This window comes from Dendrobates tinctorius, unplaced genomic scaffold, assembly GCF_039654945.1.
Source record: "Dendrobates tinctorius isolate UK_male_01 unplaced genomic scaffold, ASM3965494v1 ptg000044l, whole genome shotgun sequence".
Classification (NCBI taxonomy): Eukaryota; Metazoa; Chordata; class Amphibia; order Anura; family Dendrobatidae; genus Dendrobates; species Dendrobates tinctorius.
In genome coordinates, this window is record NW_027361712.1 from 5,908,412 (window position 1) to 5,935,769 (window position 27,358).

The window sequence follows — 27,358 nt, forward strand, 5'->3', positions numbered from 1 at the left end:
GTGGAGCTTGGTTCAAATTAGTAGTCTACAACCGATCTTAAAATTTCTTCAATGCAGCCTCAGCCTGCTCCGTGCTTGTCCCTGGGCTTCAACACAGCCAGTTGTTGCTCGGAAGTGCCGTCTTCACAGAGTAAAACAATAGCTCCTGTGTTTGTGGGGTTCAGTAACGTCAGCTGTTCCCCTGCTGTTTTGATGGCAATCTGTCCTGCTGCTTCCCAATTGACAGCACATCAGGCCTCAGCCTGCTAAGTGCTTGTCCTGGGCTCCAACATCGCCAGTTGCTGCTCATAACTGACTTTGGCACGGGTACTCCCTCCTGCCCAGCTTGGTTCCAGCCCTGCCTGCTGTTTCCGGGAAGTGTCAATGTCAGTTTGCCACCCCAAGTTGCCATGTCGTGTTGCGGTTGGGTTAGCCGAGGCTAGGGTGCCAGCAGTTTAGGTGCTTCCTATGTGGACTGCGGGTTCTGGTAAGAAAGGCTTGTTCCATAGTGCCAGTAGGACAAGCACCCCCTGTAGGACTGTGTGATTCGGTAACTGCGGCCAGCTTGCGGCATGCCAACTTTGCTTTTCAGGGGTAACTTCTGATACCCCTCCGGGTTCCAGCACCGTCAGCTGGTTCTCGTCAGAGCCTTTGGCCTAGGTGCCTCCATCTCGGTATCCGAGTTCCGGCAACGTCTGCTGGTCCTTGGTAGTGCTTTGTAGCACAGGTACCTCCTGCTTAGTAACCGGGTTCCAGCACCGTCAGCTGGTCCTCGGTTGTGCCATTGGCTCTTATTCCTTCTGCTGCCCCTCCGGGTGCCAGCACTGTCAGCTGGTCCTCGCTATTTCCATTTGCTCTTGCAGCTTATGCTACCCCTCCGGGTTCCAGCACCGTCAGCTGGTTCTCGTCAGAGCCTTTGGCCTAGGTGCCTCCATCTCGGTATCCGAGTTCCGGCAACGTCTGCTGGTCCTTGGTAGTGCTTTGTAGCACAGGTACCTCCTGCTTAGTAACCGGGTTCCAGCACCGTCAGCTGGTCCTCGGTAGTGCCATTGGCTCTTGTTCCTTCTGCTGCCCCTCCGGGTGCCAGTACCGTCAGCTGGTTCAAGAGGACAAAGAACAGGAAGACAACCACCAAGATGCAGAACAACAAGAGAGAGAAGACAAAGAAGCATAAAAAAAACAAAGCAGAAGAACATTAAGCATAAGACTAATACTCTGAGCAAATGATATTATCTTATTTATAAGCAGAAGAAGACTAAGCAGTGTATGGGGGTGAGTCCGTTCCTCCTCGTGGTGCCCCTGGAAAAGGCCTGCTGCTGCAGGCCAAACTGAATGCGGACAAATCCTGTTGTAAATCTTTTGTGACAGGCAGAATGGAAGGTGTAAACTTCTAACTTTTCTAGATAACAACTACAGGAATGCCTGACACAAACAAGAATATGATGAAGAAGAATAGGAAGAAGATGAAGAAGTTGAATATGTAGAATAATAATTGTTGAATAAGAAGAATATGAAGAATGTAAGAAAAGGAAGAAGAAGAAGAAGAATGTAAAAAAAGGAAGTAGAAGAATTTAAAAAAGGAAGAAGAAGAAGAATGTAAAAAAAGGAATAAGAAGAAGAATGTAAAAAAAGGAAGAAGAAGAAGAATGTAAAAAAAGGAAGTAGAAGAATGTAAAAAAAGGAAGAAGAAGAAGAATGTAAAAAAAGGAATAAGAAGAAGAAGAAGAAGGTAAAAAAAGGAAGAAGAATAAGAAAGAAGAAGAAAGAAGAAAGAAGAAGAAGACATACATGTCTGGCAAAATATAAATGAGGCTAACATAGTCAATATCTTTGTAACTCCTAACATCTTTAAAAAAAAAGTTTAATTCCTGCTATTCCATTTGATTGGGCTAAACCTCTATGGCTTTAATGTCTCCTCCACCTCCCACAATACATTCTACATTATTCTTAGTTGTTTTTCTTCATGTAGAATTAACCTACAAGGAAAGAAAGGGTTTTTTTTAATTCCAATATTTTGGCCCCATTGACTTGCATTGGTTCCCGGTATCGGAATCGGCGATACCGATACTTTTTTTTAAGATCGGCCGATCCATTCCGATCCGATATTTTCAAGTATCGGCTGGTATCGCTCAACTCTAACCCTGACCCTTCCCAGCCTTTCTACATTCAGACTCACACCGGTGATATCTCTATTTCTTCTGTGCAAAAATACAAAAATGGCCCAAAGAAAGCCCAGAAGTGTCTAGTCAGTTGTATGCCCTAGGTTATTACTCCAGGTTGCTGACCCCTGTGGAAAAAGGATTCACTCAGTGCATGAAGCACCTACTGGGCGTGCACTGGACTATGAATCAAGTGAAGCATATAGTGGGATTTGCTCCTTTAATTCTACAGACCCCGCATGTCACTTTAAAAACTTTGCTGAAGGGAAAAGCTTCAGGTATTAATTCACAGAGAATGGCCCAATGGATCATTGATTTTGAGACTAGAGACTTACAAGTTGAAGTGGGTGAGAAATATCACTTAGCCCAGATGATGCAATATGCAGGAAAAAGTCACGATTGTCAAATTGAACAGGATAATGTTACTCCCTCTCCCTTCCGAGCAGACTTTCAAGAGGGAATCCCCTGTGCCTATATTGACGGAGCTCGCTATTGGCATAAGGGGCATTACGTCACAGACTTCGCTGTGTGGTTTCCAGCTAAGCCATTGCTGCTGCAGTATAAACTCCCTGGTCATTTCTCCGCTCAAAGAGCTGAGTTGGAAGCAGCTTTACAGGTCATTCTCGTGTGTCCAGAGCCAATGAATATCTTCAGTGATAGCGCATATGTCGTGTCGTCACTCACTCTATATCTTAATGTATGGGCCCTTAGGGGGATGGTTGATTCTCAGAACAAGCCCTTGCAGCATGCAGACATTCTAAAACAAATTGAGCAACGGGGTAAAGAATTTCCAAAATTATGGTCCTTCTGTAAAATCAAAGGACACCAGAGGTTGATTCCTGACCCCCACATCCTTGGCAATGCATATGTAGATCACGCAGCCAGGGAAGCTGCACTCACAGGCGAGGGCAAATATCCCCAAGAAGTCATCGCTGCAGTTACTAAAAAAACCCCGAGAGCCCCCCCTTGTTTATTCTTCTCTTCAAGATCTCGTAAAAGCACAGGAGAAGGATGGAGACTCATCTCTGTTCAATTCCCTTGAGTCCCTGCCCATTGAGGGGGAGTGCTTGTACTACAAACGGGTTAATGATAGACTAGTGCTTTACATCCCAACAACAATGGTTAAGTCTTTGCTCAAATTTTCAAGCTAAAAAGGTGATTAAAATGGTTCATATCAATCAGTGTAGACTTCTTAATTATTTTACTGAAATTTCTGGTAAGGACTGATACTCCACTCTTTTTTTTCTATTTTCTCCAGGTCCGCTGAAGATTTTCATATTCGACTCCTGGGATCATGAACCTATTGGATGATCAGGAGAAGATGTTTCACACTATACAGTGGGACTCTGATAGTGTGAGAGGGGGAGAAGATAAGGAAAATCCAGAAGACAAAGAATGAGAAGAAAAAGACCAAAAGAATTGACAAGACCAAAAGAATTGACTATTGTGCAACTTATTTTTTCGGGACTATTTGTGCAACTTATTTTTTCGGGACTATTTGAATTATTTTTTTATTATGTGTTTGTTCTATTTTTAGGGACATTTGCCTTACACACATGTGCATAAAGTGCTGAATTACCTCAGTATTCTTATTTTCAGTAATTCACCCATGAATATTACAGTACTGTATGTTGTACTCTGGATAGAGTACAAGAGGGGGACTTGTAAGAGAATGGTCAGCCATGATATACTGAGCGGCCATGTTGTCTCTAGCAGCCATTTTGTTGAAAGTTAGAGAAGATTCAACTTTTACAAAAGAGCTGATAAAATGTATTAAATGGAGGATGGAAAATGAGATCATGTCTCCTAGCAACCTCAGCCGATGTGCGTAGAGGAAGATTGGATCAATAGGGAAATAGGGTCACCAAATATATGGTCAGTATGCTTATACGTGATAGTGTGGTAGCGAAGTGTAGAGTAGTTAAAATGTAGGATGTAAGAATTTAGGGACCTAGACTGGAGACAATGATAAGATTTTAGGACAGTAGCCATAGATACCAATGACTTATGGGTTTTAGTGTTGCTTGAAGAAATGTTAATTAATATCTTCGTATTATGTCATTATATTCTCTTTTCTAAACCACGTTTCTGTAGATTACCATGAAAACTCCTTAGAATTATAATGTTAACGCCCTCTGCGGCAAAATGCAGCTTTCTTTGTTCTGATAATGTATAAGAAGCCCCTGTTACTGTCGATCGGGGCCATTCCATCGCCATCATGCCACTGTGCCTCACCATGGCCAGGGCACAGAGCCTTATCACCGCTAGACCTCCTAGCAAATTTCTGCCTGTCTGAATTCCTGTTTTTGCCCGCATATTCCAGCTCCTCTGTTATTCTGTATCTGTTTTGCTGTGTATCTCCGAATAAACCTTCAACCTCAGCTTGATAAGAGATCGTCTGTGGAACTTCTTCCCGACTCTTCCAGCTCTCAGTAGGACTTTTTCTTACATTTTCACATACCATTCCTGGGTTATCAAGTCAAATCCTGAATTCCCCAGTCCAAGATGAATCTGACATGGAGTGCATTGATGCACAGCCACTGCTTGACGAATCTGCTGGTACATTCACCCACAGCACTACATTGCCCTCGCAGTCTACTGAGCCCGAATCAGACCCTGATGAAACTCAGGTGCCCTTTCCCGCATACTATACCACCTTACACGGTGACACAGAGGAAGGTGCAGATGACATTGAAGATGAGGTCATGGATGACTCAGTTGTTGACCCAGATTGGCATCCATTGGGGGAAGAGGGTGCAGGTGACAATAGGTCAGAACAGGAGAAGGATCCGCAGCTGGCATCGTCATCGCAGCAGCAGTTATCCGACAGGCCCGTAGCTATCAAAAAACTTGGAAAGAAAACTAAAAGAGTTGCAGGACAGCTTGGCCAGATGGTCAAATTAGCACAGCGTGCAAGCCCTGAAAATTTGAACCATAGTAGGAAGAGTGCAATGTGGCACTTTTTTATACAAAATCCTACTGATGACGAAAAGGTTATCTGTAAGAAGTGCCGAAGGACCTTTAGCAGAGGGAAAATTATAAGTAATTTGAATACCAGTTGCATGCTTAGACATTTAACCAACATGCACTTGCAAGTGTGGACGGACTACAAAAGCTCAGGTAGCACATGTGCACCTGCTCCGACTCAAGTTAGCCGGCAACGCTCCATCGCTTCCCCCATTGAAAGGCCACCGCTAAGCACACCACCATCAAGAAATGTTGAGGTGTCGTCGCTAGGCCAAACCAGTCATGCAAACACAATATTTTCGTGAGGAAACACTGAATCTAGGCCATCAACACCCTCACCATCACCAACCCTTTCTCAGTCCGTCATGTCCAATGCTAGTTCCCCCATATGCAGCTCTCAAGTCCAGCTCACCCTACCAGACACTCTGAGTAGGACAAGAAAGTACTCTTAAACAACTTAAACATCCAGTAGCTTTCTCTTCTAATAAGGTTACTCAGCCTCCCTTCACCAAGCTCCTTGATATGGTCAGTAATGGTCAATCTTATCTTTCCTGGATCCTTATTGTGACTCCCTGCAAAATGTCGGGACACACTGTGTAATTTGTAACCCGAGCGGATGTTCTGTCTATGCTTATTCAATCTTGCATGCGCTGTTTGGATAGTCCTTCCCACATATTGAAGCCCACAAGGGCATTCCAATAAATAGATTATATAGGTGGACTGACAAGTAACCTTGTGCTTCATCTAGAATGTCTCATTGGTAGTATTAGGCCGGAGTCACACTAGCGATTAAATCGGATGAATGGAATGCGATAAAAAAATCGCATTGCATTCGTCCCAATGTTATTCTATGGTGCTGCTCCCATCATGCGTTTTTTTGTCAGATCTGTTCCTCGGACCGAGACATTCGCAGCATGCTGCGATTGTCACCGATTTTCACATCGGACTCGCCAATGCAAGTCTATGGGGGCGAGAAAAAATCGGATGACAAACGGACCAGATGTGTGACTTGCGATAAAATCGCACCAGGTGTCCTTTACCAAAAGCCGGCAATTCTTTTTACAATACAGTAAAATCACACTGACCGGATAAATAAAGAAACGAAAGAGTAGATCTAGAAACATGTGTGTATATATATATATATATACATATACATACATGTCATATAGACACATTTATATATATATATATATATATATATATGTATATATTTCTAATTCATACAGTCCTTCATAGCAGTATAGCGGCTGAAACATTTGCCGGCTTTTGGAAAATCATTCTCCTACCCGACATGAAATGACACATGGTTTACATACAGTTAACCATTTCATGTTTTTTTAAGATGTCTATCAGTAGTAATTAGATGAGGGTTTGTGGGTTAAATTTTGGAGTTGTAGGGGTTAATTAAAGGGGTTAATTCGTTGTTAAAAATTACGGGGACTCCCTGCAGCCTCAGTGACGTCAGCGGGAGTCCCCGTAATTTTTAACAATGAATTAACCCCTAAAATTAACCCCTACAACTCCAAAATTTAACGCACAAACCCTCATCTAATTACTAGTGATAGACATCTTAAAAAAACATGAAATGAAATGGTTAGCTGTATGTAAACCATGTGTCATTTTATGTCGGGTAGGAGAATGATTTTCCAAAAGCCGGCAAATGTTTCAGCAGCTATACTGCTATGAAGAACTGTATGAATTAGAAATATATATAAATGTGTCTATATGACACGTGTGTATATATAAATATATATATATGCGTCTAGATCTATTCTTTAGTTTGTGTTGGAAAACCTGTCATTGGGCTCCATTATATGTCCATTTTGCTAGCCTGCAAGAAAATCTCGCCAGACGGATGTCAAACGGATGCTTAGATGCGAGTAAAATCGCATCATCACACAAAATTCGGCTGACAGACGGATCCCTGGTGATGAAACATTTGTGCGATTTCGGTCTGTCAAAATTGGACCGATTTTTTTATCGTTTAGTGTGATTCCAGCCTTAGAATGAAACTACCTCGCATTATCCTGAATCACTCCACAACACAAGCATTTGGGTACTTTACATGCAAGACAGCCCCAGCTGCCATTATCATTTTCATATGACGTTTTATATTTCCACGTTATGTTGCTTGGTGCTACCAAGTTCTTTAAACTTCTATTTTTTCTATAAATAATATTTGGTTTATCGGGAATCATTGGGGCCAAAAGAGGATCTCCTTGTAGGATGAACCAATGTTTCTCCAGCAATTTATGTACAATTGATCTCGAATGACAGAATGTAGTTATCAAACTCCATTTATTCCTCTCCAAATTCACCCCAGGTGTCCTATTTTTATCCTCCATTTTTTTTAAACACAAATCTTGTGTGAAATTGTTAATAGTTAATAGTTTATATGATTATGATTGATTTCTCTTTTTATGTGCATCATGTAGATTTTTTTTAAATTTAAAAAAAATTTTTTTTTTAATTTTTTGGAAAAGTTTTTTTCCTTTTGTTGGGGGTTTTTATTACTTGGACAGGGTTTATTATCAGTTTTTTATGGAATATTGATGAGGTTGAATGTCGTAACATGCAAAATGTATAATGATTGTTTAACGAATGTTTTTTCACAATGTTTTTTTTGGGGATGTAAGGGTTAACGCGCAACATCAAGGGGAGGTCGCATAGGATTGTGGGTTGTTCCAACTAGGGCTACCTATAAAGGCTGTAATAATTGATGCTTCCTTCATTCCACCTGAGGTAGATGGCTGTGACCGTAGAAACGCGTTGTGGGTATTGGAAGAAGAATTAAAGCTGAGTTTTTTACCCTTTTTCTGGTTTCTGCCTCTCCTTTAGCGCTCCTATAGACCGCATTTTTTGTTGTTGCTTCACATTGAATTTTCCTCTCTGAGGATCAGTGGCAGGAGCAACTTGGAGGGCAGTTGCTTGTGGGAGAATCTGCATTTGCTGGGCGGTGTTGGAAAGCTCCAGGATCCTTGGTGTTCACTTACGGCTGGGATCGGTCTCAACTTCACATCCGGAAGCCGGTGAGAGATGGACTGACCAGGAGAGCGGAGGTTGCTGACAGCCACGTACAGTGCCCTTCTGGGTTGCGAGGACACACTCCCCAACTACCATTCACATTCACAGCGTGGTTGTGCAAGGATGGCACAACCCTGTAAGGTGAGCAACCTGTCGATTCAAGTAGAGAATTAATCTAAACACAGGTACACTCATTGCGCCTCTCTTTGCATTTTATTTTTCATACATTGTCAAACTGATCTCATTAGAGATGATGCCCTTTAGTAGAAAGCGAAGCTTTCCAGGAGCTTATGGCCTACGCTGTCCCACGCTATGACCTACCCAGTTGGCACTTCTTTTCTTGAAAAGCCATCCCTGCCCTCCATCGGCATGTGAAAGACCGCATTGTCCATGCACTAAAACAATCAGTGAGTGGAAAGGTGCACCTCACAACAGATGCATGGACCAGTAGGCATGGCCAGGGCCATTATGTGTCCATCATTGCGCACTGGGTTAATGTGGTGGATTCAGGCTCCACAGAGGACAGCGGCGGTGGAGCAGTGCTGCCTAGCCCATGGTATAGGAAACAGTTGGGTGTAGGCATTCTACCCTCCTCCTCCAGAAGCAAAAGCTCGTCGACAGAGCACAGTCGCATGAGCACTCCATCCACATCTGTCAGTGTTGTACACGAGGTGTCCCACTATCGAACAGCTAGTGGTAAGTGGCAGCAGGCTGTTTTAAAAATGATGTCTTTGGGTGACAGTAGACACACCGCGGAGGTACTGGCCGACTACTTGCATCGACAAACTGAGTCATGGCTGGGCAGTCTACATCTTGAGCAAGGCAAGGTAGTCAGTGATAATTGGTGGAATTTTATGGTAGTCATAGCCCTTTCAAAACTCACACACAAACCTTGCCTGGCTCACACCTTGAACCTGGTGGTGCAGTGCTTCTTAAATAATTATCCGTAGTTAACAGCCCTGCTCCATAAGGTGCGAAGACTGAGCTCGCACAGCCGTCGTTCAAACGTCCACTCCAGTCGTATGCAGAAGCTGCAGCGATCACTCAACCTCGCAAAGTACTGCCTAATCATAGACGTTGCTACAAGATGGAACTCCACCATGCACATGGCTGAGAGGCTGTGCGAACAGAGGCAAGCTGTAATGCATTCGTGGGAGGATACACGGGCAGGCAGTTTGAGGGCAGACATGGAATTGTCGGGTGTGCAGTGGTCAAAGCTGAAAGATCTCTGTAAAGTCCTTCAGTGTTTTGAGGAAAGCACACGGCAGGTAAGTGCAGACGACGCCAAGCGTGAGCATACCACTTATGCATCTGCTCATGCAAACTTTGACGCACATCAAGGATCAGGTGCCTGCAGGTGTGGAGCAACAGGAGGAGGAGGAGGGAAGCCTTGATGACAGTCAGCCACTGTCTGGTCAGGGAACTGTCGTGGACGATGTGGAGGAAGAAGAGGAAGATGAGGAGGAAGATGAGGGGGATGATTATTTTGGGGAGGAGGATGCTTCTCAGCGGGCAAGAGAATATGTGGGTGTGCCAAGGTCAGGTACAGGGTTTGTGCGTGACTGGAGGGATGTGGATTTGCCAGAAAGTGCTCCTCCACCCTCCACTGGCAGTGCAGCATTTACACCTGGAACATTGGCCCACATGTGTGACTATGCCTTGCGGATCCTAAAAAGGGACCCCTGCATTACCAAAATGATGAGGAATGATGACTACCGGTTGGCCAGCATCCTCGATCCACGCTGTAAGGGCAAATTACACAACATCATGCCACGGAAGAACCTAGAGCTAATATTGGCTAACAAACAAGCAACTCTGGTAAACAGGTTGTTTGAGGCATTCTCAGCACACAGCAGCGGAGCTGGTTCTCCCACGAGCCGTAGTGGGCAAAATGGAAGAGGTGTTCGTGGTGCACAAAGCTGAACTGGCGTTGGAGACAGGGGTTTCCTGACCATGTTGTGGTCTGATTTCTCAAGTCCCGCGTACACGACAGCTAATACAGAATCGATTGCAAGTGACAGGAGACAGCAGTTGTCAACTATGGTTACAAACTACTTCTCCTCCCAAACCGAGGCTCTCCCTCACAGGTCATTCCCCTTTGATTATTGGGCCTCAAAACTGGACACATGGCCTGAATTAGTACAATATGCCTTACAGGAGCTCGCTTGCCCTGCTCCCTGCTGGTAGTGTGCTATCTGAAAGAGTCTTCAGTGCTGCTGGATCAATCCTGACAGAAAAAAGGACCCGTCTGTCGACTCAAAATGTTGATGATCTAACCTTCATTAAAATGAATCATGCATGGGATTCAAAAGATTTTGTCCCACCCTCTCCTGATAACACATAGGTTGCCAGAAAAAAGGCTCGCTTTTGTCCTCCTCTTTCTCTGACTTCTCCAATTCCTCCATTTGCAGCAGCTGAAAGTCCAGCCTACACATCAACATATGCCATTTTTTAAACCACCTGAAATGGATTGCCCCCCCACCCCAGGCCCGGGATCAACACCTGCTGCACCCAGGCAAGTGCTGTTGCCCTGAACAGGTGTGTGGACCAACCTTTGGGCGACGGCACTGGCACTGGGCCTTTCATAGTACAATAAAGTGTCTCTGATGGTGGGGGGCCCCACTCGCCGTCAAACACAGTGGCATACTATGAGGGGCCCTGTGCCAGTACCGGCGCCCACGAGTGGGTCCCCCCTGCTTGCTCAGGGACACAGCACTTGCAATATTTACCTCTATCTGCTCCACCGCTGTGTAGTCTGACCAGTTAAATCCGTCACAGGGGCGGCCACTACAAATTTGGTGTACTGATCGATGATGGTTAAGATGTAGCTATGTCCTGTCCTGCTGGCCTCTACCTTCAGATTACCAATGGCTACCATTTGTAATGGACATCAACTCCCAATCGGATGCAATGGTGCTTTATGATCACCTTTCACATTTTTCATAGTCACAGACGTGTGACATTCCTGCCACCATTTTTCAATGTGTCCTCTCATGGCAATCCAATAGAATCCCCTACGGCCTGTGGCTTGTGTGTTTTGCACTCCCAAGTGACCAGACAGATCATGATAGGCAGTGAGGACCATGTCTACAGCTCTCCCTGTGATCACAATTTATATATCAATAATTTGTATTAAGATTTTATATAAAACAGATTATACACCGCAACAAACATGCGGACAGTTGAAAAATTTGTCCTATAACAGCAGGACAATAAAATTCAAAGTAAGAACAGATAACAGCTGAAAATTCTGCATAGTAGGGTTAAGGGATACAATGTGCAACATAGGAAGCAAGGGTAGGGATGATAGGAAATAAGATCACAGTTCCACCAATCAGGACTGGAAGGACAAGAATTTGGACACCACCCAGGGGAAGCAGCGATTCCTTATTTTATTTTTGGTAAACATATCTGAGGTCAGAAGGAGCTCGTATTGGTAATGTTTATTGATTTTTGGGATAATTTCCAATTTGGAGGGGATAGTTATTTCTCTCCAGTGGTCTGCCAGACACATACGTGCTGCTATTAGAATGTGTGATACAATTGGTCTCAAATCGTCAGGGAATATATGTAAACCGATCCCCAAAACCGCTAGCGGACCGCTCAAACTTCCAGCCAGGCCGGTAACTGAGGTAATAAAGTTAGACACTTCTTCCCAAAAAGGCCAGATGAGCGGGCAATCCCACCTCACGTGCCCTTGGGAACCAACACCCGAGCAGCCCTTCCGGCAGGATTGGGGATAGGAACCACGGAATTTGGAAATCTTCAGAGGGGGTGTAATACCAGTCAAAGTGAACTTTCTTAAGCTGCTCAAGATGATTGATACAGGAGGAATATTTCTGCAAGTCACCAGAAGCGGACCACCATTGGTTGAGGAGAAAGCAAGAGCCCCTTCCCAGCGCCTCATATACGCTTGTTTAGGACCATTACCGGGGGAATTAAACACTTTATATACTACCGAGAGGCCGCGTTTTTGAGAGGAGGAAGAACTAAAAAGCCGCTGTATTGGCGAGCAAACAGCATTATGGCAGGATAAGGGAAATACACATGAATTTAAAAAATGCCGAATTTGCAGGTACTGGAAGAAGTTATTTCTGTGAAGGCCAAATTCATCCATTAGGACAGAGAAAGGTTTCAACTCCTGAATTAAGAGGATGTCTTTCATGACCACAATACCATTCCTCACCCAATTGCCTAACGTGAGGCCATCCACATGAAGCTCCGAGGCCCTAATAGAGATAGACTCAAATATAATCACCTGACGAGAAGAGACCAGATCAGACCAGTAAGAAAATGCCACTTTCATTGTCTGCAAGGGAAGAGAGGGGGCAAAGGAACCAAGCACTCGGGCCTCCAGTAGAAATCTCAAAGTCCCACGCTGGGCCAAGTATTTCTCCACAAGCACCCATTTGTGAGTACTAGAAAAATCATACCACTCCCTTAACGCCGCTAGAACTGCTGCTTTATGGTACAAATAAAAATTCGGGACCCCCAGACCACCATGTGAATAACTATAAAATAAGGTAGACATACCAACCCTAGGTTTCTTTCCTGCCCAAATAAATCTGCTCACAACTGCCTGCAGAAGAGAGAGAAACCTCTTGGGGAACCTCAAGGGAAGACAACGGAATAAATAAATAATTTTTGGTAGGAACATCATCTTAACTATCTGAATGCGCGCCATCCAGGAAAGGGGTAAATGTATTTGATTGTCTATGTCCTTTCGAATGGAATTAAGCAGAGTATTAAAATTCTGTTTAACAATATTGGAAAGTTTACAAATCCTTAGTCCTAGGTACGAGAAGCCGTCCCAGGCCCAAGTATATGGGACAAGTGAGGAGATTCCTGTGATCACAATTTGATGGAGACGAGTTACGGTGATGGGATCGATGCAACTGTGATACAGCAACCCTTTCTTCACTAATTTGTGTTTTAGCTGTATCCACAGTTAAAGTTATTGAGGGTCAGCATCGCCTCTGCGAATTCTCCCGGGAGGTTTTCCAATGATTACAAATTCAAAACCATCTAAAATCACTCAACTTTACGTCTGTACTTTTAGCCATCTACCTTCCTCTAGCGGAGAGTCTGGACTGGCAGACTGACACTGAAAAATAAACGAAGATTTCAAAGTACGTTTGGAATACATTTCCCTTTTTCTAATTTTTATATTCAGGTGTTATCCATACTGAGCCTGTGAGAGTTTGTGTCTTACTCTGGTAAAATATAAGGAGATTTAAAATGACACCAACACTGTATGCAGCTGACCGATTGTAAAACATTACTCTTTTTCAAGTTTTTATTTTCTTGTGTAATCCATACTGAGCCTGTGAACGTTTGTCTGTAACTCCAGAAATATATTTGTAGATTTAAGATTAACCCAACACTGTATACAGCTGTACTCTTGTGATACCTTACCCATTTACTGCTTTTTATATAGTGGTCTAATCCATACTGGGCCAGTGAGAGTCTGTTTCTGACTCTGGAAATATCTACTGAGATTTACAATTACCCCAGCACTGTATGCAGCTGTTCGCTTCTGATCCATTACCCTTTTACTGCTTTTTATATTGTGTAATCCATACTGACCCTGAGAGCGTCTGTGTCTGCCTCCTGAAAAAAATGAGATTTATAATATTTAAACAATACTATATGTACCTTGTATCTGATGATACAGTAACCTTTTTATACTTTTTATATTCTTAGCTAATTCATACTGGGACTGAGAGCGTCTGTGTCTGCCTCATGAAATGTCTACAGAGATTTAGAATGTTTAAACTATACTATATATACCTTGTATCTGGTCATACTGTACCCTTTTACAACTTGTTACATAATTATTGTCAAATCCGTACTGAGCGTGTGAGCATATGTGTCTGCCTCCTGAAATACATACGGAATTTTTTTTGTATTTTAAGTAGACTATATATACCTTGTATCTGTTGATCCAGTACCCTTTGTGCCTGAAATTCATCCTCCACCCACCACTCAAAGTGCATCATTGACACCTGGAACATTGGCACACATGTGCGATTATTTCTTGCGGATCTTCTTTTTATATTATGGTGTGATCCATACTGAGCCTGTGAGAGGCTGTGTGTTACTCTTGAAATAAATATGTAGATTGCCAAATGACATGACCCAAACACTGTGTACAGCAGTATGCTTGGGATCCATTCCCCTTTTACTGCTTTTTATATTGTTGTGTAATCCATACTGGACCTCAGAGCGTATGTCTGCCTCCTGAAATAAATATGGAGATTTTGAATGTTGAAACTATACTATATATACCTTGGTGTTATGAACGGGTCGCCGAGGAGGAAATAAAAAACAACACAAGCTAAGTCTCAGAAAACCAAAGAGGTTGGTAACTATGCAGACTGCAGACCCCTGATCCTAACACGCAACTAAAGAAAGAAGCCAGCGCTGCTTGTGGTTAGAATGCATAACATGAGGTGCATATGCACATATTAACATCTAACTGTATTCAAAATGAGACATTTGGCAAAATATTGATCAATAAATTGAGCCACCCCGCCGCGCCAAGGCAATCTCATGTGGGGGGTCCTACTCTACATTATTATTATTCACTGTGCCATTATGGCCTCCTAAATATTTTTAAAGCAAGACCATATCAAATGCAATCCGTACCTGAAGCATAACTGCATCACTCCCGTGCAGCCAGATGAAGCAAGTGCATATAAAGGCCAACCAGGTCTGAACACAGACATCTCAGATTTGACCTCCACACATTGCCTGACCAGCAAACACAGATGAAGGGCGATGCTGGCTCAGACACAGGTGCACAAATTAAATAAAGCCTGGGGCAGGGCGGGGCTGCTGTGAGTGTGCACAGCAGCCTAGATCCATCACAATGAACACAGCAAAAATGGCGAACATAACCCAGCGCGCACGGCAACAGTGGTGGTCAGCCACAAACCAATATGCAAAAAAAGAAAGAAGCCAGCGCTGCTTGTGGTTACAACGCATAACATGAGGTGCATATGCACATATTAACATCTAACTGTATTCAAAATGAGACATTTGGCAAAATATTGATCAATAAATTGAGCCACCCCGCCGCGCCAAGGCAATCTCATGTGGGGGGTCCTACTCTACATTATTATTATTCACTGTGCCATTATGGCCTCCTAAATATTTTAAAAGCAAGACCATATCAAATGCAATCCGTACCTGAAGCATATCTGCATCACTCCCGTGCAGCCAGATCAAGCAAGTGCAGATAAAGGCCAACCAGGTCTGAACACAGACATCTCAGATTTGATCTCCACACATTGCCTGACCAGCAAACACAGATGAAGGGCGATGCTGGCTCAGACACAGGTGCACAAATTAAATAAAGCCTGGGGCAGGACGGGGCTGCTGTGTGTGTGCACGCAACTAGCAGCAGTCGTGGAGCGTTCCTACGGTGGTCCTAGACGCCTCGTCACAACCGGAGAGCTAAATAAGCCTAAAGCAGGAAAAGAGGAAAACTAACTGCCCCAGAGCAGACCCCAAAGGAAAGACAGCCCCCCACATGTATTGACGGTGAAAACAAGATGAAAACACAAACAAAGGCAGGAAAATAGGCTGAGCAAACGATGGGGCCAGACTAGCTAGAAAGGACAGGAAAGGAAAGACACTGTCTGCAATCTGCCAAAAACCCTACCAAAATGTCCAACACAACTGATTGCAAAATTAACCCTGAAGTCACTAGACTTCTCCCACTATATCAGCACTCTGAAATATTCTGAGACGGAGCAAAAAGAGGCCAATCTAATAAGGGACAAAAAAGGCTATTTGTCAAATACAGATAAATAAGAGTGGAAATTCAGCACAGCCCACAGCCCAGCCGGGCTGGCTGACCACACAAAAAACTGAATTGACGAACAAGAGCAAGTGTGAACATTAGCAAAAAGAAACTTAACTTGAGAAGACTGGAACAGAGCTGAGTCCAAGACCTGAGAAGCAGTCTGAATCACCAGCACCAGGATAGGGCATCGGCTGTCTTATATCCAGTCTGATACTCCAGAGATCCAATCGTTATCTTCCTCACCAGGTGGCAGATCACTACCAATTAAATCACCAGAGGGAGAACGGAAGGAGAACTCTCAACTGGTGGAGCTGAAAATGAGCTCATAACAGTACCCCCCCTTGAGGAGGGGTCACCGAACCCTCATCCATGCCACCAGGCCGATCAGGATGGGCCCGGTGTAAAGCACAAACTAATTTATTCGCATGAATATCCGAGGCAGAGACCCAATAATTATCCTCCTGGCCATAACCCTTCCATTTGACCAAATACTGGAGTCTCCGTCTAACCAAACGAGAATCCAATATTTTCTCTACCTCATATTCCATATTGCCTTTAACCAACACAGGGTCAGGAGGTGCCGCCACAGGAACTACTGGCTCAACAAACCTCTTCAACAGTGATTTGTGAAATACGTTATGGATTTTGAACGTAACTGGAAGAGCCAATCAAAAAGAAACAGGATTAAGAATCTCCAAAATCCTGTAAGGTCCAATAATTCTTGGCTTAAATTTTGGAGATGCAACCTTCATAGGAATATTCTTAGACAACCAAACCATATCACTCACTTTAAACCGGGGACCAATGGTCCTATGCCGGTTGGAAAAATGCTGGGCCTTTTCCTGAGAGAGTGACAATTTATCCACCACTTGGTCCCATATCTGCTGCATTCTCACAACCACAGTGTCCACACCTGGGCAGGACGAAGATTCCACTTGCCCTGAAGAGAATCGAGGATGAAACCCAAAATTGCAGAAAAAGGGTGACATCAAAGTGGCAGAACTAGCTCTATTGTTCAGCGCAAATTCGGCCAAGGGCAAAAATGAGACCCAATCATCTTGATCAGCAGATATAAACCATCTTAAATAAGACTCCAGGGTCTGGTTTGTTCTCTCAGTCTGGCCATTGGTCTGAGGATGAAACGCGGAGGAGAAGGATAACTGAATTCCCAGATTGGAACAAAAGGCTTTCCAAAATCTGGAAACAAACTGGACCCCTCTATCAGACACAATGTTCTCAGGAATCCCGTGTAACCGAACCACCTGTTGTAAAAACAAGGGTACCAACTCAGCGGAAGATGGCAACTTTGGGAGTGGTACAAGATGGACCATCTTCGAAAATCTATCACAAATTACCCAGATAACAGTCATTCTCTGAGAGACAGGAAGATCAGAAATAAAATCCATTGAGATATGGGTCCATGGCCTCTTGGGTACCGGCAGGGGCATCAGCAACCCACTAGAACGAGAACAGGGTTTAGACTGAGAACAAGTCCCACAGGGCTGTACAAAATTCCTGACATCACGAGATAAGGCAGGCCACCAAAACGACCGACTCACCAAATCTCTGGTACCAAAAATACCTGGATGAGCAGCCAATGCGGAGCAATGGACTTCAAACATCACTCTCTTTCTCCACTGGTCAGGAACATACAATCTTCCCATAGGGCAATGCTCAGGTTTATCCTCCTGAAATTCCTCCAGGGTGCGTCTCAAATCGGGCGAAATGGCAGAAAGAACTACCCCCTCATCTAGGATAGTAGTAGGCTCGGTCACATTAAGAGAATCAGCAAAGAAACTCCTAGAAAGGGCGTCTGCCTTAATATTCTTAGTGCCCGGAAGAAAAGAGACCACAAAATTAAAACGCGTGAAAAACAAGGCCCATCTAGCCTGACTAGGATTCAAGCGTTTGGCCGACTCCAGATAAGTCAGATTCTTGTGATCGGTGAGGACCAAAAATTGATGTCTAGCTCCCTCCAACCAATGTCTCCACTCCTCAAATGCCCATTTCATGGCCAACAATTCCCGATTCCCCACGTCATAGTTGCGTTCAGATGGGGAGAACTTTCGAGAAAAGAAGGCACATGGATTCATCTTAGAAGTCACAGGATGTTTTTGGGACAAAACAGCTCCTGCACCAATCTCAGAAGCGTCTAACTCCACTTGAAATGGAAGTGAGACATCAGGTCGCCGCAAAACTGGAGCTGAAGTAAATCTCCGCTTAAGCTCCTGAAATGCTGAGACAGCCTCAGGAGACCAATTCAGCACATCAGCGCCCTTCTTGGTCAGATCAGTCAGCGGTTTGACAATACTAGAAAAATTACCTATAAATTTACGATAGAAATTAGCAAAACCCAAAAACTTCTGAAGAGCCTTCAAAGAAGTAGGCTGAACCCAATCATAAATGGCCTGTACCTTGGCCGGGTCCATTTCAATAGTCGATGGAGATAAGATAAATCCCAAAAATGAAATCCTCTGTACACCAAAGAGACATTTCGATCCCTTAACAAACAGGGAATTCTCCCTCAAAATCGGGAACACAGTCCGGACATGTTCCACATGGGAATCCCAATCACTAGAAAAGATCAAAATATCATCCAGATAGATGATCAAAAACTTATCCACAAAGTCTCGGAAAATATCATTCATAAAGGACTGGAAGACAGAAGGGGCATTGGAGAGCCCAAAAGGCATCACCAGGTACTCAAAATGTCCCTCTGGAGTATTAAACGCCGTCTTCCATTCATCCCCGTGCTTGATGCGAATAAGATTATACGCCCCCTTGAGGTCAAGCTTAGTAAACCAGTAGGCACTCTTAACTCTGGAGAATAAATCAGACATCAGAGGTAACGGGTACTGATATTTAACCGTCATCTTGTTAAGGGAATGATAATCAATACACGGTCTTAATGAACCATCTTTCTTGGCCACAAAAAACCCCCAGCACCTAAAGGTGACGAGAATGGTCTAATATGACCATTCTTCAGCGACTCCTTAATATAGGATCACATAGCATTATGTTCGGGTACAGATAAGTTGAAAAGCCGACCATTGGGAAATTTACACCCAGGCATCAACTCAATTGCACAGTCATAACTCCTATGAGGGGGCAAAGACGCAGACTTACTCTCACTAAATACATCAGAGAATTCAGCCAGATAATCAGGAATATCATGAGACTGAGGAGAGGTGGAGAAAACAGGAGCATCCCTAAGAACACACTGACAACCCCAGCTCACCACATAGGTTGTACACTGCCCACAGCAAATGTGTGTGCAAAACGTTTCTCTCGTTTAGGGCAGACAGAAATAGTATGAGAGGCGTCTCCACAGAAAAAACATAGCTTATTATGCCTTCTAAACTCCTGACGTTGCGCCCTAGACAAAACCCCATCACATTGCATAGGTTCTGATATTTGTTCAAAAGGTGGCAACGCCTCCCGTGTAGTTTTACGTTCACGTAAACGCCGATCAACTTGAATGGCTAATGACATAGAGCCATCCAGACCAGAGGGAACAGGAAATCCCACCATAACATCTTTTATGGTCTCTGATAAACCTTTCCGAAAGAGGGCTGCCAATGCACTATCATTCCATGTAGTAAGGACCGCCCACTTTCGAAATTTTTGACAGTATAACTCTGCAGGATCCTGACCCAGGTTTAATGCCAACAGGGTTCTCTCAGCTTGATCAACGGCATTAGGGTCATCATGACAATTTTAACCTGCTGCACAGAGCTCCCCGATGAGTTAGGCTTCAAGGCAAGAAATAATTTACAATTATTCTTAAAATTCAGAAATTTTGACCGATCCCCAAAAAACACATCAGGAGTAGGGATCTTAGGTTCAGCAGCATGTGACTGAATGAGATAGATGGAAATTCCCTGTACTTCAGCAGCAAGTTGCTGCACATGATCAGACAATTGCTTAATCTACATTAGGAAAAAACAAAAAAAAAAATCCTCCTACGGCTCCAGAAAAAAAAAAAGAGGAAAAAATAAATTTAAAAAAAATAATAAATTCTGTCACTTTTTTTCTTTCCCTTTTTTTTCCTAACAACTTTTGAGTACCCTAGAATCTACGGTATGGCTGGTGATTCTGTTATGAACGGGTCGCCAAGGAGGAAATAAAAAACAACACAAGCTAAGTCTCAGAAAACCAAAGAGGTTGGTAACTATGCAGACCCTGATCCTAACACGCAACTAGCAGCAGTCGTGGAGCGTTCCTACGGTGGTCCTAGACGCCTCGTCACAACCGGAGAGCTAAATAAGCCTAAAGCAGGAAAAGAGGAAAACTAACTGCCCCAGAGCAGACCCCAAAGTTATGACAGCCCCCCACATGTATTGACGGTGAAACAAGATGAAAACACAAACAAAGGCAGGAAAATAGGCTGAGCAAACGATGGGGCCTAACTAGCTAGAAAGGACAGGAAAGGAAAGACACTGTCAGGCAATCTGCCAAAAACCCTACCAAAATGTCCAACACAACTGATAGCAAAATTAACCCTGAAGTCACTAGACTTCTCCCACTATATCAGCACTCTGAAATATTCTGAGACAGAGCAAAAAGAGGCCAATCTAATAAGGGACAAAAAAAGGCAATTTGGCAAATACAGTTAAATAAGAGTGGAAATTCAGCACAGCCCAGCCGGGCTGGCTGACCACACAAAAAACTGAATTGACCAACAAGAGCAAATGTGAACATTAGCAAAAACAAACTTAACTTGAGAAGACTGGAACAGAGCTGAGTCCAAGACCTGAGAAGCAGACTGAATCACCAGCACCAGGATAGGGCGTCGGCTGTCTTATATCCAGTCTGATACTCCAGAGATCCAATCGTTATCTTCCTCACCAGGTGGCAGATCACTACCAATTAAACCAACCTCACTACCTCCTGTCACCACCAGAGGGAGAACGGAAGGAGAACTCTCAATTGGTGGAGCAGAAAATGAGCTAATAACACCTTGGATCTAGTGATACTGTACCCTTTTTCTACTTTTTAGTTTGTTGTTGAATCCATACTGGCCATGACAGTGTCTGTTTCTGCCTCCTCAAATATATACGTAGATTTATAATGTTGAAACTATACAATATATCCCTGTTATCTGGTGTTAAAATGAAACGCCACGCAGGGCCGGCGGTTGCTCAGTACCGGGCCTTTCAGGCTCTTTTAAGGGGGAAGTATGTCACGGTGGTGATTGGGACCCGGTCCGTGGCCCTGGGTGTCCAATAAAGAAGATGACAGTTCAGATGAGGGGGAAGATGGTATGATAATTAATTTGGAAAAGAGGGATCGTGACGCCACCCGAGGTACTCGACTAGGGTAGCCGACGCTGCAATGCAGATCTTCTGTACCGGTGTTAAAGCAGACAAGATGATGAAGCTTTACATGGGCAGAGCTGTATCCCAGGGCAGTTGAGATGGTGTTTGTAAGTCGTTGACGTGATGGTGAGTGTAGCGTGTGTAGCAGGCGAGTTGTAAGAGCAACCAAGGACGCAGTTGGGTGCAGTTTCTGAGTTTTTCCTCAAAAGTTTTGTGCACAAGATGACCCGATTGGTACTGTGTCATCCAAGGGAGGGGTCCGGCAAACTCAAAGGTAGATTAGGAACACCTGTTCAAGACTCCTCCTTGTGTATCCTTTCTAGGCTGTGGCTCTGCGCTGATCTCTCCCTTCCTTCCTGCTGTTGTCCTTCGCAAACAGTGTCCCAAGCCGGCAGCCACGGATCACACCGGGCGACGTGGGTCAGGCTCCGGGGCCCTTTATTCCAACTGCTGCCTTTTTGAGTATTGAATGCGGCTGCGACTGAGGCACTTAAAGTTACCTCAGCCTCCGTCTTTCTAGCTGAGCCCTGTATTTCTCCACGACCTTCAGGAGCCACCTTCCCCAACGAGGCCTGGTCCTTCCTTCTCCTGAAACGGGCTTCACAGGTGGCTTATTGCACTTCCCGTGCCCCAAGGACCACTTCCTTCCAGTCTAGGAGCTTGGACAAGATTTTTCTCTCTTCTCTGACCCTCACAGCAATCCTGCTCTTACTCTGTCCTGTCACCGACTCACAACTCTCTAGAAAGATCCATTTACCTCAGACTAGCTCCACCCATCAACTGTCAGCTTGCTCTCTCTGATTGGATGCCCACAATCACTCCACTACCTAAGCTCCTCCCACTGTACCTACCTTCCACACTAACCCCCAACACTCTTTCTTAGTCAGTATGGGATGAGGCCATCCTCCCGCCGGGTACACCCAGAAAGCACTGACTAACATGTGTGTCTGTTGAGTGCAGGGTTAGGATTCCTGAGTGGTGATCCCTCCTTACCTGAGGATGGGATACCACACCTTTGGATGAGGTGCAGTACCTCTGTGGTGACCGTACCCTCAGAGGCGCCATAGTACCCTTTCTCAACTTTCTATATTGTTGTCGGATCCATACTGGGCCTGAGAGCGTCTGTGTTTGCCTCCTGAAATGTATGCGGAGATTCAGTATGTTTAAACTATACTATATATACCTTGTATCTAGTGATACTGTACCCTTTTGCAAATTTTTATATTATTGTCTAATCCATACTGAGCCTGTAGCCATCTGTGTCTGACTCATGAAATATATACAGAGATTTACAATTATCCCTAGACTGTATAGAGCTGTCCGCTTCTGAAACAGTACCATTTATCTGCTGGTATTTTTAGTCCATTTTCACAAAAATTATTACGTATGGTGGAAGAGGCCGCGGACGTGGGTGTGGGGGGGCCAGTTGGTACTGATGGTGGTGCATCTGCTGGCATTGCCAAAAGCACAATAGTAACTAAGGCAGGAGGTTTTGAGCCTGCGTCATCAGCTGGCACAAGAAGGCCTTTAAGGATCCCTTTTCTGGGAGTAGGTAAACTGCTTTTAAAGCCGGAGCATCAGGAACTGGTTTTGCCTTACATTGCCGAAAAAGCCTCCAGCTCTATCGCCTCCTCTTCTGAAGTTTAAAAAAATGCAAGCACTGAGTCGTCAGTGCAGGCTTCTGGTCAAGAACCACCCCTTTCCTTGTCTCCTTCACACCCACTAAAAGTGAAGGATGCATCTGCCCACACTTCAGATTACTCTATGGAGCTCTTTTCAAAGGCTAAGCCTGTGTTATCAAGTGAAATTCTGAATTCCCCAGTCCAACATGAATTGGAGATGGAGTGCACTGATGCACAGCCACTGCTAGATGATTCTGCTGGTACATTGACCCACAGCACTACATTCCCCTCGCACTCTACAGAGCCAGAATGTGACACTGATGAAACTCAGGTGCCCCTTCCCGCATACTATACCACCTTACATGGTGACGCAGAGGAAGGTGCAGATGAAAGTGCCGGTTCCCTGAGCATGTGGGGGTGTCCTACTCGTGGGCGATGGCAGTGGCACAGGGCCCCGTATAGTACGCAAAAGTGTCTCTGCCGGTGGGATGGCCCACTTGCCGTCAGACATACCGTCGTACTATGAGGGGCCCTGTGCCAGTGCCGTCGCCCATGAGTGGGCCCCCCATGCTTGCTCAGGGCCACAGCACTTGCAATACTTACCTCTCCCTGCTCCACCGCCGTGACATCTTCCACCTTTCCTGACAGTGACATTCAGGTTACAGAGCGCGATGACATCACGTCTGTATGCCCTCTACCAAAACAGTACAAGTGCAGAGAGCTTGAAAATGGCAATGCTGAGGAGTCCAGAGTAGAGCAGTGCCCAGCGAGGAGAGGTATTACATTTTTTTAAATATTGGGAGCATTTTTTGGGAAGCAATATACACTGGGGAATGATATATGAGGCCCATCATACACTGGAGCATCATCCATTTGGCCCATCATATACTGGAGCATTCCAAATGGGGGACATCAGACACTGGAGCAGCATTTATGGGGCCCATTATACACTGGAGCATTAGAAATGGGGCCCATTATATATGGAGCATTATTTGGGCCCATAAGACAGTGGCGCATCATCCATGGGGACCAACATATACTGTAGCATTATGTGGAGCTCATCATTTACTGTATGGAACATTATATGGGACCAATTATTCTGTATGGAGAAATATATGGGGCTCATTATTCTGTATGGCACACTAGGTGGTGGCCATAATACTGTATGGAGTAATATACAGTACTGTCCAATTTTTGAGCTATTGTAGAATTTAAAATAGATATCAGTCATGTCTAGAGTTGAGCGATACCGTCCGATACTTCAAAGTATCGGATCGGAATGGATCGGCCGATCTTTAAAAAAAGTATCGGTATCGCCGATTCCGATACCGGAAGTCCCATTCAAGTCTATGGGACTTCCGGTATCGGAATAAGAAAAACCCTGTTTTTGCCTTGTACAGCCTCTCTGGGGTCTGTACGGGCCTTTCGGGGGGCTGTGCCGGCCTGCCAGGGGGTCTGTGCAGGCTCCGGTGGTCTGTGCCGGCCTGCCGGGGGGCTGTGCCGGCCTGCCGGTGGTCTGTGCAGGCTCCGGTGGGCTGTGCCGGCCTGCCGGTGGTCTGTGCAGGCTCCGGTGGGCTGTGCCGGCCTGCCGGGGGGCTGTGCCGGCCTGCCGGTGGTCTGTGCAGGCTCCGGGGGGCTGTGCCGGCCTGCCGGGGGGCTGTGCCGTCCTGCCGGTGGTCTGTGCAGGCTTCGGGGAAATTCCCACACAGCAATGGCATAAAGTGAGACTAGGGACTTTTTTTTTTTTAAGTGGCGGAGGAATACAGTGAGGAAGGATACCTACCTTCCGTCATTGGATTCCTGCAGCCCGTAGAGAACGGCAGCATCATCTGATGCTGCCGTTCTCTACCCAAGATCGTCGTGGGACACACTCGTGGACTGCTTCGGATCGTGGGTGAGTATTTTTGTGGTTTGTTATGTTAATATTTATTCCGGAAAAGACAATGGCTTCGGGGAACAATGTGACAAGTATTGGTAAGTATGTTACTCTATGTTATATGTACTGTATGTCTATGTATGTATTGTATGAATGTATTGTATGTATGTAGTATATATGTGGTATGTATGTAGCATGTAGTATGTATGTAGTATGTATGTAGCATGCATGTAGCATGCAGTATGTATGTAGCATGCATGTAGTACATATGTAGTATGTATGTAGCATGCATGTAGTATATATGTAGTATGTATGTAGCATGTAGCATGTATGTAGTATGTATGTAGTATGTATGTGGTATGTATGTAGCATGTAGTATGTATGTAGCATGCATGTAGCATGCATGTAGTATGTATGTAGCATGCATGTAGTATGTATGTAGCATGCATGTAGTATGTATGTAGTATGTATGTAGTATGTATGTAGCATGCATGTAGTATGTATGTAGTATGTATGTAGTATGTATGTAGCATGTAGCATGTATGTAGTTTGTATGTGGTATGTATGTAGCATGTAGTATGTATGTAGCATGCATGTAGTATATATGTAGTATGTATGTAGCATGTAGTATGTATGTAGCATGCATGTAGTATATATGTAGTATGTATGTAGCATGTAGTATGTATGTAGTATGTATGTAGTATGTATGTGGTATGTATGTAGCATGTAGTATGTATGTAGCATGCATGTAGCATGCATGTAGTATGTATGTAGTATGTATGTAGTATGTATGTAGTATGTATGTAGCATGCAGTATGTATGTAGCATGCATGTAGCATGCATGTAGTATGTATGTAGTATGTATGTAGTATGTATGTAGCATGCAGTATGTATGTAGTATGTATGTAGTATATATGTAGTATGTATGTAGCATGTAGTATGTATGTAGCATGTAGTATGTATGTAGCATGCATGTAGTATATATGTAGTATGTATGTAGCATGTAGTATGTATGTAGCATGTAGTATGTATGTAGCATGCATGTAGTATGTATGTAGTATTTTTTTTTTTTTTTTTTACATTTAACACATTAGCCGGATGATGGGACTACTACTGTCCCATCATTGGCTAATGTGTCAATCACTGTCATGGTAGCAGGCATCGCCAGATGGGACTTGTAGTCCCATCGGACGATGCTTGCACAGACCCCCGGACATCAGCACAGCCCCCCGGCAGGCCGGCACAGCCCCCCGGCAGGCCGGTACAGACCCCCACAGGGTGCACAGACCACCGGCAGGCCGGCACAGCCCCCCGGCAGGCCGGTACAGACCCCCACAGGGTGCACAGACCACCGGCAGGCCGGCACAGCCCCCCGGCAGGCCGGTACCGACCCCGGGCAGTCCACACAGCCCCCCGGCAGGCCGGCAGAAACCCCCGGAAGGCCCGAAATGACGGCGCATCATGATGCGCACACACCGCGCATCATGATGACGTCAGGCCGTCAATCAACTTTGAACTTCCGATTCCGATGCCGAATTCCGATATTGAAAAAATATCGGAAGTCGGTATCGGAATTCCGATACAGCAAGTATCGGCCGATACCCGATACTTGCGGTATCGGAATGCTCAACACTAGTCATGTCATGTAAGCAGTGAAGTATTTTTCATTGGACTACACCTATATTTCTTTGCTGTATCGGAGCATTATGAATTGTGGTATGTGTTAAAAGGGCACACTGACACTCTCTGGCCCAGGGCACCGAAAACCTGTAGCCAGCCCTACACCCCTACAACTTTAACCAAATAACCCTCAGTTTTCAATACGTAACTATTATTATAAAGTAAATTAAGGTTGCCAAGCTTAAGTAATAAGAATTGATGTCGTTGGCATTGAAATGGGAACTGTAGGTGTGTTTACTGTCCTCCACTCCCTGCCAACTTTGCTTCCCCATTGACTTGCCTTGGTTTTGTGCTTGTCGGACCCCGACTTTTCCCTATAGTCGGCCGATTTCGTTCGACCCGACTTTTTAGACAGTCGAGTTTCATGTAACAAGACTCGACCCGAAAAAAGGAAAAGTCACTCATCTCTACTGTAGATGAATTGCAACTTAGAGTAGTATTATTGTAAAGTATAGAATGGCACTGAACCAGCCCTGAAAAAATATCTTCTTCCCCCTTTAACACATACCATGATTCATGCCGTGTGACATCCATGGTGCCGGCCAAAAACAGACTTTTCTCGTATGGATCACACAGACACGCATGTGATCCACATGGACACTCAGTCTGTGGCAAAACACGTTCATGTGAAGGAGGCTATTGATTAGTAGTGTACGTATGAAAGAAAGAACAGAGAGAGAAAGAAAGAACAGAGAAGGAAAGAAAGTACAAAGAGAACAGAAAGAGAGAAAGAAAGAACAGATAAAGAAAGAAAAGAAGAACAGAGAGAGAAAGAACAGAGAGAAAGAACGGAGAGAGAAAGAACAGAGAGAGAAAGAAAGAGTCGACAGAAAAAAGAACAGTGAGAGAGAGAGAAAAAGGAGGGGAAAGAAAGAAAGAACAGAGAGGTAGAGAGAAAAAGAAAGAGGGGAAAGAAAGAAAGA